General features: G+C 41.5%; 1 protein-coding gene across 2 annotated transcripts in view; it reads left to right on the top strand.

The window, feature by feature from the left end:
- Positions 1 to 7236: 7236 nt before the first annotated feature.
- The window catches only part of LOC124788273 (fatty acid hydroxylase domain-containing protein 2), a 200808-nt gene continuing 192153 nt past the window's right edge, over positions 7237 to 15891 (top strand). The window contains exon 1 of one of the 2 annotated variants that reach the window (XM_047255486.1): positions 7237 to 7446. The gene's annotated coding sequence lies outside the window, so the exon portion shown is untranslated. The remainder of the gene's footprint in view (positions 7447 to 15891) is intronic. The other variant, XM_047255485.1, reaches the window with a different exon arrangement.

Raw genomic sequence — 15891 nt, 5'->3', positions numbered from 1 at the left:
TTATCAAAAGATTGTTGGGCAGAGGTGGTATCAACAGAGACTTATATTTGGACGATAGATCTCCTCCAAAAGCATTAAGTAATAGAAGGCCCTATGAGATATGGGTGGGAAGGAAACATGACCTAAGCAATATAAGGGTTTTTGGTTGTGATGCAGCGGTGCACATTCCAAAACAGCTGAGAGGAAAATGGGACCGAAAAGCGAGAATTAAAACGGCTACCAATTAGTGGATCCATTGAATAAAAGGATAGTTACAAGAAGAGATGTAGTATTCTTTGAAAATAGAAAGGACTCTGAAGAGGGCAAGACTACTAAGTTAACATCATCTAGTTCTGAGAGTGAAACCTTATGTGAAGAAGAGAAAGTGAAGGACAGGAAGAGGACAGTAAAAGGCAAATGGAGACTATTATGATGACAATGAGTTTGAGGACAAACAAAATGAAGAGAACAATGTAAGGCACTCTTCTCGCATACCAAAACCGAAAGAATATACAGATTTTGATATGTATGCAGCCCAGTCTTTTAATGATGAGCCAGCAACAGCAGCAGAAGCAATGACTGGCCCAAACGCTCAAGAATAGAAAGAAGCGATGGAGAGGAAATTGGAATCTTTATCTCAGAACGAAACCTTTGAATGTCTAAATATGCCGACAGATAAGAAACCATTACAGGCAGGATGGGTATTCACTTTGAAGAGCCCCGAAAATTCATCATCAAGATATAAAGCATGACTTGTAACTAAAGGATATTCGCAAAAACAAGAGGTAGATTACAAAGAAACTTTTTCACTTGTAGTCAAGTATGCCTCATCGAGATATCTTTTAGCCTTGGCAAAACCACTCCGTTTACAGGCCACAAGTGGCCCATCGGGACCATCCGACCGCAGTGTCATCCTCAGAGGAGGATGCGGATAAGAGGGGCGTGTGGTCAGCAGACCGCTCTCCAGATCGTGATGATGGTATTCTTGACCGAAGCCGCTACTATTCAATCGAGTAGCTCCTCAATTGGCATCACGAGGTTGAGTGCACCCCGAAAAGTGACAACAGCGTATGGCGGCCTGGATGGTCACCCATCCAAGTGCCGACCACGCCCGACAGTGCTTAACTTCGATAATCTCACGGGAACCGTTGTAGCAACTGCGGCAAACTTGTAGCCTTGGCAGCAAAACAAAATTTAAGTCTTCATCATGTGAATGTAAAAGCAGTATATTTAAATGGGAAATTGGAGGAGGAGATATATGTCATTTCACCAAGAGAAGTCATGAAAACCAAATCAGAAATGGAAAAGATTTGGAATTTGCGAAAAAGTATATGGACTTAAACAGAGTGGACATTGCTGGAATTGGTTCTGCATAAAATTCTAATAAATTTGAATATGAAGCAATCTAAGGCAGATCCCAGTACATTCTATAAAAGGAGAAGAGAAGGGACAATAATAATGGCAATATGGGTGGACGACTTCTTTATCGTGACTGAAAACGAAAGTCAAATGTGAATTTTTAAGAAACAGTTCATACCAAGTTAAAAGTGCGTGATTTGATTTGATTTATTATTGGTCCTGTAGATCATACAATTTGTACTGCAAAGCACATCATGATATAGGACAAGTCAATTTGAGAGAAGTTAAACGCTATGTAGGTACGCAGATCACCAAGGATGAAAAGAGACTAGAATTGAGCATAAATCAATCATCATATACAGAAAACATCTTAAAGAAATTTGGCATGAGTGATTGTAAGCTCATAACTACTCCAATGGAAGTAGGAGTGAAGTTAAATATAAATAGACAGATGTGGAATGTGATAAGAATGTTCCATATTTAGAAGCAGTAGGGAGTCTGTTATATTTATCTCAAACGTCACGATCTGATATTGCTTTTGCCACCAATGCAGTAAGCAGATATCGCAGAGCACTGAAAAGCTGTGAAAAGGATATTCCAATATCTAAGAGGAACTTGAAACCATGAATTAAGATACCATAGAGAAAGTAACCCAAAACTAGAAGGATACAGCGATGCAGACTGGGAGAGTGAATTGTGAGATAGGCACCCCACTGCTGGCTGCTGCTTTAAATTAATGAGGGGTCTCATTTCATGGTCCAGACAAGAACAAAAAAATGCATTGAGTACTGAGAGGCCGAGTGTATGGCGCTATCTTACATCACACACGAAACATTGTGGCTAAGAACATTAATGTCTGAAATAGAACCCACTTTAATCGTGGAACCTATAACGATCTTCTGTGATAATAAAGGAGCCATTAACCTAGCTAAAAATGATGTCGCTAGTGCTAGGACAAAACATATTGATATAAGGCACCATTTTCTTTGGGACCACATAGAGCGACAGAACATTGCAGTGGACTACCTGTGCACAGAAGACATGTTTGCTGACCTTCTGACAAAACCCTTGGACAAAGAGATTGTGGGGCTATTTGGTTTATCTTGTGAAGGAAAACCACAAAATACATGTTCAAAGGGCGGTTTTGGAATTGTATGAACAATATATTTCGTGTGGGATGGCGGCAAAGTGCATCATTTGAAATATAATAGACCTCTCTGGTGCTATTGTACACTCTGAGTTTTATGTGTGTTAAATAATGTTCCTTGCTTGTTGTGTTCGATGTATTTTACCGGGAAGTGCAAATATAGTTACTGTCACTAAATATCTTTTACTCACTATTACTTATTCAACTGTGCCGACTCTAATACCTTCAATAGCAATGGAAGAAGACTGATGGGCTGATAGTTGGTTGCCAGATGGGGATCCTTGTTGGCCTTGGGGACAGCTACTATCTCCGCATGTTTCCACGTGGTAAGGTAGTCCCCCATGTTGAGGATCACATTGAAGATGATGACAAGGGACTGGTAAGCCTTCGCCGGGAAGTAGCACAGGAGGATGCTGTGAATTCTGTCACCCCTTCCCACCTCTTTGGTGTTGAGCCATCTCCTCCTCTGAGACGGCGTCAGATTCATTCCCGTCAGACAAGGAAGTGGAGAGTTGTTCCTGCATGAGGCAGATGTGTTCCACATCCGTGACGTCTTCCATTGGAGAGAATGATGCCGCATGGTCCACGAGAACGCTGGCCTTCTCACATGGGCCGCTGAAGACGTCCGAACTAACCTGAAGCAGCGGAATGCGCCGCCTACGCCGAAGGAATAACTTGGCAACGTGTCATGCGTTGCCATATTGGGGATCCAGCGTGTCCACCAGATCCACCTATTCTTGGTTCCTATGAACCTCATCTGCCGCCTTGATCACACGGCGCATTCGGCTGAGGCTGGACGTTGGGGTCACCAAAGCGTTTTAACCCTGTGACGCATGCATTTCACTGCAGTGGACAACTTTTAATGGTAAATCCTCTGACGGTTTCAATGAGTCATGAGGCTGTAAATGCATGCAGGACACACCACCAGTAGGGAGTGCCCACTGCAGTGAACTGTGTGCATTTTCAGCCTAAGGACTGATTGAAAATGCCAAACAAGCGACCATTAACAGCTGTCGACTGTAGTAGACACTATGCGCCACAGGGTTAAATATGTTCATTTTATAGGCCACAATCGAACGCTAACAAAATTCGATAGTAGTTAATATGGTATCGATATTGTGTGCAACGTCACGTTTGCAGGAAATCTTGTGCAACATTACCTGGACACACAAAAGCCCGAGAAAATATCGAAAGACAAAACCAAGGAATATTTATATAAAACAAAGAATCAACATGCGTCAGCGGTCATGTTGTGGAGCATAAACACTTAGCATCAATCACATTTGACATTGCGGTGCACAATCACTTCAACTGTTTCGTTTAACATTCTCGTCGCACGCCAAGATTCGTTATGAAGGACATCATTCGCGCCTCCCAATTATGATAAAGCTGTTACCGGTCGTCAATATGTTGTTACAGCTTTCCAAAACTTCGCGTCGAGGTGCCCCTGACTTGGTAACATCTGTTACATTTAGCTCTCGGTGATTATTTCTCATAATTTAGTCTTTCCTCTTCCACGACTGTCAGCAAAGGTATATGCCTGTTGTTTGTAAACTTGTTGAGACATCGTATGGCGTCTACGATGTTCACTTTGCATTCTTCTATATTCTTTGTGAGAATGGGCCATTTATATTTCTATTTACAGTCGTGCAGTTTATACTTGGTACATTTTGGTTTTTTAAATTGAGAACACTGAACTTGTTATTTACTGGCACAAATTAATTGAAAGGCCAATTGTAGGGTATGAAAGCCAGCCACGTTTCAAGCGTATGAAATCGAAAGATTATTACACCCTTTGTCGGCATAAGATATCATTGGACCACAATTAAGGTCAAAGACGAATGTTGTAACGTATATGTTATGGCTCAAATGGCTCTGAGCACTATGGGACTTAACTTCTTAGGTTATCAGTCCCCTAGAACTTAGAACTACTTAACCCTAACTAACCTAAGGACATCACACACATCCATGCCCGAGGCAGGATTCGAACCTGCGACCGCAGCAGTCACGCAGTTCCGGACTGAAGTGCCTAGAACCGCACGGCCACCGCGGCCGGCGTATATGTTATACTTTTAACAAAATACAAAGGAAATATCCCACCGACAACGTGCTATTAAAACGATAAATTCACCCATACCAACTGCAGGAGCGAAAAGAAAATAATGGATGGTATTTATTAATTTGGGACAGGAAGACACGAGATACAGTAGCCCCTACTGTATGCCTAAAGGCGGCTACACACGTAACTGCGTGCTTGGCAAGCACCCTTGCGCAGGTGTGCTGGTCAAGCAAGCCTGAGGCGTGTGTAGCCGCATTAAATCAACACTCTCGTACCACACATGTGTGTAGATGCGTGCTTGAGGTTATCATATCGTGAGAAAACGCAATATTACTACTAATCTTTGGTGTTACAGTTTCTGTCATCATTATAGCCTGCTTTCTATCAAGGAAAACTATTTGTTTCTCAAAATTGCGAACTTCCCGTCTGGTCATTAACGTTTCTGTTCTCCTTCTATAGTCTTGGCAATTGTCATAATATACATTGGTCATAGAATATGAACCACGTGGTAAGAATGTATTACAGTCGCAAATGAATGTGATGAAAAGAGCAGGCCAGATGGCGGAGAGACCTCTCACAGTAATGAAAACAATCTGGTGTGAACTACCTGTATGTAACAACAAAGGAAATCAAGAATAAAAACTTCCAAATCGGAACGAAAGAGTCATAGCATGCGGAACTTGTGTAGGACGAATAGGAGGTATGTACGTCCGGAGGTCCTTCCCTACACCTCGCTGTTGCAATCGGACGTTACACCACGACACAGGCACAAATCTGAATACAGCGAACAGACACGTCAATAGCCGAACGGAAAATTCGCAATTTTGTGAAAATAAATGCAGATTTGAACACGGATCTCCCCTTTCGCAGTCCAACATTATCCCCATATACCCGCGATGCCGTTGCTAATGTTCGCTCGATGTTGGGCACTTATGCAGTTTAGCAGGTACGGAAAAAATTTTTCATTTTTTTTCAAAATTTGATCGATTATAGTCAAATTCGATACGCTGATTACGAATACGATATTTATTTTCGCCCCAGTCAATTATTTACATCAAAAAAATTGTTTTAAATTTTTTTAAAATTTTTTTATTTTTTTATTTTTCAATATTTTGTCGATTACAGTATACGTTCATTTTAACGGAACGGTAGGTACCTATTTTTACTAATTAACCACAATCAATACTCTTGCTCATCAAACGCCAGTGCAAAATTAACAAACTTTTAACTAAATTTAGCAAAATAAAAATAAAACGTAATCACTGTGCTGCTTCGGGATACACTAAACGAACGTGCTACACTAACTAATCAGTATTTTCAAATCATAGGCGGCCGCTGCCGCGGCCGCATTCCAAAAAAAAAAACTCCCAACCTAACCTCAAGTGGGCTACGCTACAGATCAATTTATGCAGTTTAGCAGGTACGGAAAAAATTTTTCATTCCAAATGTATCTGGCTTGGAGAGCTTTGTGGGTGAATATGTAAAGTTTGTTGGTGATTGTACTTTGTATTTTCATAAATAAAGTGATCTGTAGCGGCCGCCTATGATTTGAAAATACTGATTAGTTAGTGTATTACGCAATGTTGCGTCATCGGCAGCGCCGCGCTTATCGGGCAGAACATATCGCCGACGGTCAAGGGAAAATGAAAATTGATGTTATATTCGAAATCAGCGCATCAGAATTCACTATATCGACAAAATATTGAAAAATAAAAAAAAAATTAAAAAGATTTAAAACAATTTTTTGATGTAAATAATTGACTGGGGCGAAAATAAATATCGTATTCGTAATCAGCGTATCAAATTTGACTATAATCGATCAAATTTTGAAAAAATTGATAAATTTTTTCCGTACCTGCTAAACTGCATAAGTGCCCGATGTTGAACATCTTGAGCTTGGACCGTTCAATGTTTAGATTTTGCTTCTTTTCTCACAGTTCGGTACACCTTCTTCCTGTTTTCGTGCTTGATCTGTGTTCGGTTTTGCACAGCTGTCCACTGGACCATCTTACCACTAAATCTGAGGGGGATCCGATGGAGAGTTTCTCTTGTAAGCGGAGGTGTAAGAGTGATATAAGTGATGTGTATATATCTGCTACTCACAGAGTAACTTAATGTGAGAATAAGTTTTTCGTTTCCTTAAACAGTCTTTGCACAACATATCACGTTTCCTCTTTCATTTTTTTCGCATCACAGTGGCAAAGCCGGTCAAAACGAGAAAATCGTCGTCATCCGAGCTCCAAATATGCGAAGCACAAATTTATGCTTCAGCTGTGGAGAGACGAAAGGGATGCTTTCGTAAAGAGCTTCGTCATCCAGTTTCTCAATACTGTAGTTACATGTGTGACCACCTTTATTATAGATGAATGGAAGACCAGAATCGGAATGGCCAAAGGTGGATTTGAACTCAGTCTCCCGAACGCGGTTCCAGTCATTTTGAAACTGTAACACCTCGCTCGCTGCTCTTTTGCATTTCCATATCTTCCAAAAAATTAGGGAACATCATGAAAATTTATATTATACTGAATATGACTTAAGTTTTTGCCACGCTTAGGGATCTTATCTTCAAATCGCTCTTCACATCTATGTCTTCGTTTAAACTCTTCCACTGACTTGCTTTAGGGTTCAACTGCAGACAGTGAACGGAAGAGTACTGGGAAGGAGCACAGAAAAATACAAACTACATGTAGAACGCTTAATTTGCATTTCCCGCCCCCAGGTGGTGACTGTCGGTTGTTTTGGAACTGCTGGTCGGCATTGCGTTTGACAGGTCGTATAGAGGCGGCATAGGTGTAAACTTGGAGTGGTTTCTCGTAACTGCCAATTTATTCCTACAATGTAAAGGAGTGGACTTATCGTACAACTTTTAGACAGCTACTTGAAGCACTACGAGAAAAGTCAGGTATGAACCCTACCGTTTGAAGTAAATTAAACTAGCTGTTTTGTTTGGTTTTCCGGTGCGTGTATAAAGTGTAACGCTTCATTGTGTTTTAAGTGGAGGTCTACCCTTTTATTGACGTTTAATGTACGCCATATGTCTTTAAAACCGGTAACGCCAGTATGATACACAGTTAACACTTTTTAGACGCGTGATATAAATATTACGTCTAACAAATCAACAGTCTTTTTTTTTTGCTAACTAATTACCTGATGTGAATATTGTTTCGGTAGAGTACTGAGTCTAAAATCACCATCAAGGCTTCCCAATGAGTGTACTTAATTTTTTGTTCTCCTTCAGCATACTTCCAACTTTAGATTTTCTATCTGTCAGTCATTAAATGTCATAGGACAAGTGATAAAAAGACTGCACATTATTCATCCCATTCTAAACCAAGGTCTGTTTTAGTGTAGAGAAATGATCAATTTTTGTTGAAGTAATGTAATTATGGATATATTCCTTCTATTGTGTATGATATTTACAACTAGCTTGACTAGAGAAATGTATGCATTGATGCAGTAGTTAAAATAACTGACCTGTTAAACGGTTATAGAAAAAAGATGCTCAGAAGTGACTATTAGTACATATTATTCTTAATGCTGTTGTGCAATGAAGACTCTTTCTTTCTTTCTTTATGGTGAATACAGTTACGTACAAAATTAGCTGGTCCTAAATTAAGATAAACCAAGTGTGTTAACTTACTGATTTGCCTCTCTCCCAGAATTGCAGTAACACTAATTGTGAAAGTTTGTGAACTGAGCTGTTTGAGAAGGTTAGTTTAAGTTCTCTTTAATATGTACATTCAGAAATGTTTCAGATTCTGCCTTGTGTACTTCTGCAATTCCTTACATGCTTAAATTTAATATTGGTGTTGTACTTTTTGGTATGCAGGATTGAATATACCTCTTTTTCTGAAAAGTGACTGAGAGACTATTAGGAGAAGACCATTCAATAATCCATCTAAACACATTACTTACAATTTCCTCTATTGTGGTGTATCAGTTGGGATTTGTTACAGTACTTGCCCACTGTAAAAAGAACTAATTTTGTGTTATTTGTATTAAATGGAATATCATTAACATATGATTGAGGATGTAGTATCAAACCTTGTGTAACTCCATTGTCACTGATTACTGATCTCTGCCACTCCCCCTCTCCCTCACCCTAAAAGAAAATTCTCTATTTAAATTTGAAGAATTATGATATACAGTTTTCTGCATTCTTTTTGTAGTTTGTTATCTATTGGTAATGTTATAAAATCTTTGTTTTGTAACAAAATGTTGCGGTTTACACAATCAGATGCTTTGGATAGGTCACAGAAAAAACAGGTCTGGTTTGTATTATTTAATCCTTGTAGAATGTGGCAACTGATTGAATAGATGTTGATATCACTCCCATAATCTTAAACAACTCCACATTTTGCTCTCTCTGGGGAAAAAAGGCCAACTCAATGATGCTTTATCTACTTCAGAGAGAATGGTTCTGTTTATATGATTTTATTGGAAATACCATCAACTTCATATGGGCTTCTTTTCTTAGATTAGGAAGTGGGTGTTAGTACCATATAAAATCTTAGCATTCTCAAAATACTGCTTTGGTTTTTCTACTAAACTGTCACCTTACTGTCTTTACTACATTTAACAATCAATCATTACAAATATCTTCTATCTTTGACTTATTATCAATAACCCTTTCATTAAAGTTAATAAGAAATGGTACATTATTTTGTGATTTCTTACACTATCTGCCATTTTAAGACATTCATATGGATTTTGTCTATTATCCAGGTTTTTAATTTTAGACATAAAGTGCACACTTGTAGACTTTTTAATAACTTATCTTAATAACATAATAACTTCAAAAAAGCATACCACTTGATTGAGAGACAAACTTTATTTAGGGTCACATCTCCCACCACCACCACTTTTCTGAACTATAGACAGGAGTTATCATTACAATACATTCTCCACACCAAAAATTGTCCCAGCCTCAAGCTACGGAAACCTATTGCCTCCACACCCTCCACCCAACAATTTCCAACCCCTGTCCTATCATCTCCTCCCAACTTGCATCCCCTCACCGTCATTGTGCACTGCTGTCTGTCAATTTACCTATTGATGTTTTCTCCTTATCTGCTCTTCTCCTTTCCTTGCCCATTTTCCCTTTGCACCTTCACCCATAGCCTCCTGACATTGAACCAGGCAACCTCGTCTGACACTTACAGGCTTCCGTCAAGCATTACTGTTTCCTCTTCCCCCACCCATACTGTGCTATTCCCCCCCCCCCCCCCCCCCTCCCCCACCCAGTTGTTGCTACCATTCATTTCAGTTTGTCTGCCCTGCGCTGACAGAGATAGTGGTCATTTGTGTATCAGATATGGTTGCTTGTTTGAATGCAAGTGATTTTTTTTTTTTTTTCTTTTCTAATGAAGGCTTTGGCCAAAAGCTTGATGTGTAGCAGTCTTTTCCTTGTGCCTGTCTGCCACTCAGTGTATCACCTTTATGGTGAGTAGCAGTCTATCCTTTCCATAATCTTCGATGTCTCATCTTGGATTTTCCATTATATTTTCAGTAAAATAAAGAAGCAGTAGTGTAATATCTCAGCCTGAGCTTGCAAGTTTCAGCACAGCACAGGACAGGACAGTGTAGAGGAATTAAGGCTTGATTTAAAGAACAGTTGGCCATGCACTTGATAGATATGTGTCCAGTAGGTGTAAAATAAAACATAAGCCTGTAGATACAGAGATGTTTAATGAATGTGTCTGGCTGTCAAGAGACCAGTGTTTGAAGCTTGCAGTGATTACCATTGTAGCATAGTGTGAAATGATCTCTCACAGAACTCAAAGAAATTCTGTTGTACGTAAAGGCCGTTAGTGGCACCAAAGTTAGTGTCCAGTCACTCGCGAATGAGACAGAAACTGATAGTGAGGGCATTAAAGCACAAGCTCCAGGAACCATACAATTTTTTATTTTTATTTATTTATTTATTTTTTACTAGTTTGATGCAGCCCACAACAAATTTCTGCAGCCCGCAACATATTCATCTCCTGTGCCAACCTCTTCATTTCATAGATGATTTGCTGCATGTATTCCAATCTCTGTCTTGCTCTGCAGTGTTTACACTCTACAGCTCTCTCCAGTACCATGGAAGTTATTCCGTGATGTGTTAACAGAAGTCCTACCATCCTGTCCCTTGTTCTTGTCAGTGTTTTCCACTCTGTGGATAACCACCTCTTTCCTTACCTTATCAGCCCACCTAATTTTCTGTATTCTTCTGTAGCACCACATCTTAGATGCTTCAGTCCTCTTCTGTTCCTGTTTTCCCACTGTCCATGTTTCACTACCATACAGTGCTGTGTTCCAAATGCCAAACTTACATTCTCAGAAATTATTTCCTCAACTTAAGGCCTGTGTTTGATACTAGCAAGACTTATCTTGGCCTGGAATGCTCCTTTTGCCAGTGTTAATCTACTTTTTATGTTGTTCTTGCTCCTTGTGTCATGGGTTATTTTGCTGCCTAGGTAGCAGAATTCCTTAACATCATCCACATCATGGTCACCAATCCTGATGTTAAATGTCTTGCTGTTCTCTTTTCTACCACTTCGCTTCACTATTGTCTGTCTTTGATACTGTTAATCCATATTCTGTATTCATTAGATTGTTCCTCAGATCCAGTGATCGTTCTTCACTTTTACTCAGGCTAACAATGCCATCAACAAATCTTATCACTGATATCCTTTCATCTTGAATATTAATTCCAGTCTTGAACCTTTCTTTTATTCCCATCAGTGCAACTCCGATGTATAGATTGAACAGTAGGAACGAAAGACTATGTCCCTGTCTTACGCCCTATTTAATCCGACCACTTCATTCTTGGTCTTCCACTCTTATCATTCCTTCTAGGTTCTTGTACATATCTTATATTATTCGTGTTTCTCTTTAGTTTACCCCTTTTTTTTCTCAGAATTTTGAACATCGTGCACCATTTGACATTGTTGGAAACTTTCTCCAGGTCAACAAATCTTATGCATGTGTCCTGATTTTTCTCTAGTCTGACTTGCATTATCAGCAACAACATCAATACTGCCCCTCTGGTGCCTTTACCTTTCCTAAAGCCAAACTGATCATCATGTAACAGATCTTCAGTTGCCTTTTCCATTCTTCCGCGTATTATTCTTCTCAGCGACTTGGCTGCATGAACTGTTTAACTCATTGTGCAATAATTCTTGCACTTGTCAGTTCTTATGATCTTTGGAACCATGTGGATGATGTCTTTTGAAAAGTCTGATGGTATATCGTCAGTCTCATAGATTCTACACACCAATATGAATAGCTGTTTTGTGGCCACTTCCCCCCAATGATTTTAGAAATTCTGATGGAATATTATTAATCTCTCGTGCCTTATTTTGTCTTAAGTCCTCCAAAGTCTCTCTTCCCTGTCGACTCGTGATTCTTCTTCTTTCACGCCATCAGACAAGTCCTCGCCCTCGTAGATGCCTCCATTGTACTCTTTCCACCTGTACACATTTTCCTCTACATTTAACAGGGGAATTCCCATTGTGCTCTTAATGTTACCACCCTGGCTTTTAATTTCACTGAAGGTTGTTTTGAAATTTCTGTATGTTGAGTCATTTCCTCTGAAAATCATTTCTTTTTAGATTTCTTCACTTTTTTTGCACAGCACATTGATACTGACACTTCCGTTCTGGCTTTTGAGGGGTATATCCTCCCAGAAAAAGGTTATTGTGTACCACTGCAACTTGAAGCCCTATATCCCACCTTGGTCACATGTTTCCACAATGTGTCACAAATCCTATTTGTGGTGACTGTGGCCCTCCTCTCCATGTGAGGAGTTCTTGCATCCCACCACTCAAGTGCATGAAGTGTTCTGGCTCACACTCTCCAAGTTCACTGGATTGCCCACCTACAAAAAGGAAAGGAAGACTCAGGAATTCATCTGTCCTACATAGAGGCTCAACAGAAATTCAGCTATCTCCACCCAGTATCTTTAATGTATACCTTTGCTCCTGTTGTGTCCTTTCCTTTCCCTTGTTCCTACAGAGCTCCATCCTGTCCCCTGCACCTTTCCTTCTCTCGGACAGTTCCCATTCCCTCCCATCATGGAACTGCTCCTTTCTCTTGGTCAGAGAAGAAACCGTCTTCTCTGGTACCCTGTTGTGATGGGGCTCCCTCTAGTTATCCCCTCCCTGGCGTCTCCAGGACAAGAAGTATCTACTTGGAGCTGGATGGGAGACCCACACTCTGTAGACCTCAAGGCCATTCTTTCTCTCTCAGATTTGGATATTGCTGTGACTTGCTGTCTTCGTGAACACAGCTCCTCTTGCATTCTAAAGGAGAAGAAGAAGGTGTGCAAGTTATGAGACGAGGTTCCTCCGACACACCAGGGGGTGTTGTCCCCTTCCTCTCAGTCAGGGTCCAATCTCGCATCCGTGTACTTCACTCCATCCTTACCAGTGACTGACACTGACTTGGCACAGTGATTGATTCTGGTCCATTCGACATCCAGGCAGGCTCTTGTGCCACTTTCCTCCAGTGGAACTGTAATTGTTACTGTTGTTGCCTTCTGGAATTGCACCATCTTCTTTACTCTGTAGCTTGTTTTGTATCGCAGGTCTTATTTCGTGAGTACTCATCTGCTGACTCTTTGTGGTTCCTTCTGCCAGAATCAGGTCAGCCCTTTACAAGTCTTGGTAATGTCTGTACATTGGTCTGCACAGACATTGTTAGTTCCTGGGTTCCTCTTCAAACTGCACTGGAAGCAGTGGCCATTCGGATCCACTTAGACTCTGCAGTAACAATATATGATCTTTATCTCCCCCCTGACTGGCTTCCTATGCTCCCTGCTCTTCTTGCCCTCCTTCAACAGCTTCCTCCTCCCTTCCTTTTCTTTGGGGTGTTTTAAACCCATAAACCTCTGTGGGGTGGTACTGTGACCACTGAATGGAGCAGTATTGTTGAAGACCTGCTGGCGCAGCTTGATCTCTGCCCTAGAGCTCTGACACACTTTACTGTAGCATACGGCATTTTCTTGCCCTTTGAACTCTCCATTTGTAGCCCTAGATTTGTCACCTCTGTTCACCGGGGAGCTCATGACAATGTGTGTGACAGTGATCATTTTCCAATTGTCTTATCTTTTATTCAGCATAACTCATCTGGACATCTTTGCAGGTAGGCTTTTACTAATGTGGATTGAAATGCCTTTTCTGTGGCTGTCAACCCATCCGTTCCACCACACAATGGCACTGATGACTCCATTTGACTGACATCATTTCGGCAGCTGCTTCAGTGATTCCCTCTTCCTCAGAGTCTTCCCGACCGAAGACTGTCCTTTGGTGAACCCCCGAAATTGCTGCAGCTTGGAAAGACCATCAACATGCCCTCCAATGCTACAAATGTCATCCATCTCTTGACCACCTACTGGCCTTCATACAGCTTCATGCCCATGCCCAGTATCTAATTAAACACCATAACTGGATTTGTTGGGTACAATATGTCACTGCCATAGGGCCACATTCTCCCCCTTCATTTGTAGGGGCAAAGGTCAGGCACATTTTTAGCCACTGTCCTCCTACAGGTGCTCCAGGAATTTCCCTGAATGGTGTTTTCTTCACTAGTTGGTTGGTTGTTTCGGGGAAGGAGACCAGACAGCGAGGTCATCGGTCTCATCAGATTTGGGAAGGACGGGAAGGAAGTCGGCCGTGCCCTTTGAAAGGAACCATCCCGGCATTTGCCTGGAGCGATTTAGGGAAATCACGGAAAACCTAAATCAGGATGGCCGGATGTGGGATTGAACCGTCGTCCTCCCGAATGCGAGTCCAGTGTCGAACCACTGCGCCACCTCGCTCGGTCTTCACTAGTCTGGACTTAATTGCTGAGCATTTTGCTCAGCATTTTGACCAATTCTCATCATTGGTTCACTATCTGCATGCATTCCATCTTCTCAAACACCACCTGACGTCTGGAGCCTTGTAACACCCTATGTAGTGAGTGAGAATTCGCCAGTGCCCTTGCTTTCTGCCCTGACATGGCTTGTGGGCCGGACCAGGTGCACAACCAAATGATTAAACACTTATCAGTGGCTAGCCAATGTCATATACTTGCCTTGTTTAACTGTCTCTGGGGTAAGGGGGAATCCCTTCCTACTGGCGAGAAAGTGTCGTTATTCCAGTTCTGAAATTGGTAAATGCTTCTTTAAATGTATAGCTATTGTCCGATCATTTTAACGAATGCCATCTGCAAGTTACTTGAACATTTGGTGAGTCAAAGGCTATTTTGGATCCTTGAATCCCAGAACCCTTTGGCTTCAATGCAGGATGGTTTTTTCTGAGGCCGCTCTACTTCAGATTTAGTCCTCTTGGAGTCTGCAAGCCGAACGGCTTTTGCTCGGTGTCTTCACCTGGTTGCAGTCTTCTTTGATCTGCGTAAAGCTTGTGGTACCACATGCCACCACCACATCCTTGCTGCCTTAGATTAAAGTGGCCTTCATGCCCTGCTCCTGATTTTTATCCAGAACTTTTCTTCACATTGCACTTTTCAGGTACAGTTGCCACTTCCCGTAGAATGTCCCATATGCAGGAGAATGAGATATTACAGGGCTCTGTTTTGAGTCTCTCTCTCTTCTTAGTGGCTATCAATGGTCTGGTGGCAGCTGTGGGACCTACGGTGTCCACCTCTTGGTAATGGTGATGGCTTTCACATTTATTTTTGTTTGTCCACCATGGTCATTGCTGAACACAGACAGCAGGGAGTGTTTCACAATGCTTAATCGTGATCTCTCACTCACGGCTTCCAATGTTGGGCTGCCAAGACCTGTGTTATGTATTTTGTCATTGCTGTACAGTGCATCCTCATCTGGGTCTGTATCTTGATGGCCAACCTTTCATTGCAGTGGACTCTCATAGTTTTTTGGGACTTGTCTTTGATGCCCAGTTGACATGACTTCCTGATCTTCGTCAACTAAAGCAGGCATGTTAGTTGCTCCTCAGTGTTCATTGATGTGTTAGCAACACCAACTGAGTCGAGGACCACTCTACGCTACCACATTTCTAAAAAGCATAGTTCCAGTCCCATGTAGATTACAGGAGTCTTGCATACAGCTCGGAGCTCAGTGACACCCCCCCAGGGGGTCCACAACTCTTTTCTGGATACGTGCGTGGCGAGCACGGGGCCCCGAGCCATTGCAGCCTTCTTTCTCTCCCGGGCTGCATTTCCTTTCCCTTCCCCTCCTTTCCCCTCCATACCCCTTTCCCCTCGCCCTCTCCTCTCCCTCTATTGGTGTCCTTGCTTATGTTGGCCCCCGCTATCCTCCTGGTTCTGTTGGTTTTACACTCCGGCTTTGTTGCGTAATCATCTCCTCCTTTTGGCATTCCTTGGTCCCCCTCTGGGGTTT

The sequence above is a fragment of the Schistocerca piceifrons genome, chromosome 3 (assembly GCF_021461385.2).
Source record: "Schistocerca piceifrons isolate TAMUIC-IGC-003096 chromosome 3, iqSchPice1.1, whole genome shotgun sequence".
Taxonomy (NCBI): Eukaryota; Metazoa; Arthropoda; class Insecta; order Orthoptera; family Acrididae; genus Schistocerca; species Schistocerca piceifrons.
Note: the sequence above shows the minus strand (reverse complement) of the source record. Positions and strands in the feature narration are given on the sequence as shown.